We start from the raw sequence: 4256 nt of genomic DNA on the forward strand, positions 1-4256 counted from the left end.
GCATTTGGTGGGATCAAGTCTAGGTTCAAATACCATATCTGATTTTTCAAACTATGACACGGGCTATTATCTAAGCATGTAATTCTTTCAATGTAAAAAGATGAGAATAATGATACCCATTATTCATGGCCATTGGAGTTAAATTAAGTGGTGTAGGCAAAACAGCAGGCTACTGTGCTGGGGGTTCCTCAAATGTAGACCCATGTTTGTTGAGGGAGTGCAGGAAATACAGGGAGGAAATTAAGAAAGTAAGAAAAGACAAAGTAGTCAATACAGTATGAGACTACTAAGACTGTTGCGGGAGTGACGTAAGTTTAATGACTTTGTGAAGCTCTAGGAACTGTTATAAACAATCATAGTCCTAGATGAAGTCAGCAAGAGTATATAGCCACCTCTGTGAGTCATCAATCAAGGGCTGCTCTCAGGGCCCCACTCATTATAACACACTGTCAGAAGGTAGAAGGGCACTCTGAACAAAACTGTCAGGTTGAGGTTCTCCAGAGCACATTAATTCACAAAGTCTGAAGAGTGAAAGTGATGCAAAATTTCTCACCAAATATTAATTCATTTGTTTGCTACCCAGTTCCTAATACAAGTTAGTAACACCAGTCTTGATGTCCATTCTTGCATTACTTGTGTGCTTTCTGCTCAGAGAGATAGTATTCTTTCACAATTTAAAAATCAATGTTGAGTAATATAAGTTTGTTGAACTTAGTTTTACTTCTGCTCTACTTCCCCAGGCCCAGAGCCATGAGCCTGATACAGATGAACTCCACCTGAAGATTGATGTGTGTAAATCCACACAGAGTGCTCCAAGGTGCGGTTCTGATGAATACCCAACAGTTCCACGTCCTTTTTCCATTGATTTGTTTTTGAAACATGTGTCCTCATGTAGCCCAGGCTGCTCTGAAACTTACAATTCTCTTGCCCGAACCTCCTGAGTGCTGTGGTCAGAGATATAAACCACCAAGAACTCCATTTTTGATGCTAAGAAGTGTGAAGTGTACCGTGGCTGCTATCATCCCCATGTTAACTTCTAAATGCCAGCCTCTATAGACCCTTACTCTCACTTGTGCTCCTCCTATGCATGCTTTTCTGCTCCATTTCTCCTGGTCCTCATAAATCCATACAGCCTAGTATCATTATGAAATCTTGGTGATCAATGTTTAGATAACAAATGGATGGCTGGTATGATGGCTCAATGGTTCAAGATGCTTGCCATGCAAGCTTGGCGACTTGAGTGTGATCCCCAGACCCACATAAAGTTATATAGAAAGAACTAATTCCACAAAGTGTCTTCTGATCTACATAAGCATTACATAGCATGTTCCCTCCCTCCCTCCCTCTCTCTCTCTCTCTCTCTCTCTCTCTCTCTCTCTCTCTCTCTCTCTCTCTCTCTCTCCCTCTCCCTCTCCTTCTCTCTCATACACACAACAGACACAGACACAGACACACACACACACACACACACACACACACACTGTGTCTATAGTAGATCCTTAGCTTAACTCTACCACTTTGTTGGGTCTTCCTTGTCAATGGCATTTTTTTCCATGAATGTTAATTTTTTTCATACTCTTAACTTTATCCTGGACGATTATTCTCATCAAATAATTTTGTTTTTAATGTTACAAATGAATAATAGACCACTGATCAAAACTTCTATGTATGTCTTGTCTTCCGTTCAGTCTTATCATTTTCCCAGATATACTGAAGGAGGCTATCAGTTTTGTCTCCCTATCGTCTGGATCCATCCTTTCTGACCTCAAGAGTCTTGCTGTCTTAACCTGGTCTTCTTTGTCGGAACTTGAATTTTTCCATTACCATTTATCTGCAAGCATGCCCAAGCCTAAATCAAATTTATCAAAGAAGATAAATAAATACAAAACAAAATTGTATCTCAATCCCACTGCTTGTTATTTGGCCCTTTAATAGTAAAGTCAGACCTTTATCCCTGCCTTCTGGAGGTAAGCTCTAAACCACTGGAATTTCTGGAGTGATAGGAATGTCTTTGCTGTGAAATATAGATCCTTGGAAACAACTTCTAGGGAGGAGAAAACTGGAAAATGATTTCAACCATGTGGGCAATCAGCCAATCATACCTCTATAATGAAGTATTAATACAAACTCTGAACAGCACAACTAGGTTAGTTTCCCAGGTGGGCAATCCTCTGGATATTTTTATGCATAAATACTTGGAAGGTAACATATCCTAAAGCAGTTGAAGCTTTATAATTGGAAATTGCTTCTCCCTGACTCTCTCTCTCTGTCTCTGTCTCTCTCTCTGTCTCTGTCTCTGTCTCTCTTTCTCTCTCTCTCTCTCTCTCTCTCTCTCACACACACACACACACACACACACAAAACACATACAACTTTGGTTTATCTTAAATAACTTTCTAGATAATGAACCATAGCTGAATATAAAAGGCATCACTGAGATTTGCTAGGTTTTCTGGTGAATATTTGAAACTCTGGGATGCTTTTGGGAAACCTCTAAACTTGTAGTTGGCACTAGATCATCTGCAGACTTTTCCCATGAACTCTGCAGTTCAAGAGAGACTGCTCTTTCCATGAAGATTCAACAGTATCCTTATACCTACTCTGAAGTAGTTCCTTCTATTAGTTTCCTTTCTTGTTATATAACTTCAGTTTCTCCTCCAATTGCTCCCATTTTCTTTTAGGCTTAACAAGAAGACTTAGTGCCTCCAAATTGAAGAGTCCCTCCAAGTGTAGAAAAGCCTCACTGAACTTATTAAAGAAGCTTGACTTCCTTCACATTTAAACTTCTGTTGACATGAAATTCCCTGTGTGACAACTATATTAGTTCTTGCTGACCTTTGGAGCACTCACTCACTCATTGTTTACACTTTGCCACTTACAACTTATTGCTCATCATCTGGCTAGTCTGTCTCACAGTATTCCGACCAACACAGACTCCCGATAATTATATATATATATATATATGTATGTATATATATATGTATGTATATATATATATATATGATAAAATTACTCTTTCAACACTAGCCTCTACATTCAGTTATCAACTACGGCAACATTGGCATCAGCATCTTTGTTTCTTTTCCTCTCCACATATCTATATTTTTACTTCCCTGGTTTGAGCTTTTACTATTTCTCATTTGGAGATTCTAAGTCTTATACTGTCTTCTAGCTTCCAGTATCGCTGTGTTAAAAACACACTTAGCATTCCACCACACTCGAAATCATTATCATAACATCAGACTAAAATCTCAACTATCTCCCCTGTGAATAGCGAGTAAAGTTGAGTTTCTTTATGATCCAACCCTTGCCTATCATAAAATCTTTCATTATTTCCTACTTCATACGTTGTTCTTTTGAAAACTAAATAGCTGGGAAACATCCATACAAAGCATACAATCTATGCCTTTTAACTATATACTTCTAATAATGGTGTTTTTCCTGGCATCAATCTTTTTCACTTCTTACTTCACTTAAGGGCCTCTTCCTCAAGATTCAACAATACCCTGAAAATGCCCCCAGATACTATAATGTACCATTATATTAAAATTACCTATTTAGTTCCCTATACCCCCACTAGATTATAAAATCTTTAAGGACAGGGATTCTGAGTAGTTAGAAAAGGACCTGAAGTCAGATGAGGCCCTAACATTTTGGAAGATTAATATGAACAAACTATATCTCTAATAGTCATTTAGTTATCCTTAAGCACACCCTCACAAAAAGCCTTCTACAATAGAGCCGAGATAATGCATTTCACCGTGGTGGCAGGTCACTTCAATCTCAAACAGATTCATTTTGAAATGCCTTATAGTGCTCTCACTCTAAATTGGTATTATTTTGGTAGGAACTGACTTAAGAATGTATGTTCATATACATTTAAATTTTATTACTTAAATGTTTATATTTTTATTCCTAGAAATGTCTCTTTGAGAGAAAAGTTCTCAAAAATTTAACTAAAAATATGGAAAACAATTTATTACATAGTAACATTCACCATGGAAATATTCACAATATAAGAAAGCTAAAAGTAGAACGTTTAAATAATTGTTAAGTAAACTATAGTGTACATATAAAACTACTTAGATTATGCCATTTTTAGTAAAAATTTTAGCATAAAATTTTTTTCAAATCTAATACAATCCTAACTATACAAAAATGTTCAGTAAAAGCACAGTGGTTAGCTATGGTTATAATCTTATTTTATTGTTCAAATTTTTTACAGTTAACATGCATGATTTTTTATAAGTAATTAT

This window comes from Mesocricetus auratus, unplaced genomic scaffold (assembly GCF_017639785.1).
Source record: "Mesocricetus auratus isolate SY011 unplaced genomic scaffold, BCM_Maur_2.0 Super-Scaffold_100003, whole genome shotgun sequence".
In the NCBI taxonomy this organism is placed as follows: domain Eukaryota; kingdom Metazoa; phylum Chordata; class Mammalia; order Rodentia; family Cricetidae; genus Mesocricetus; species Mesocricetus auratus.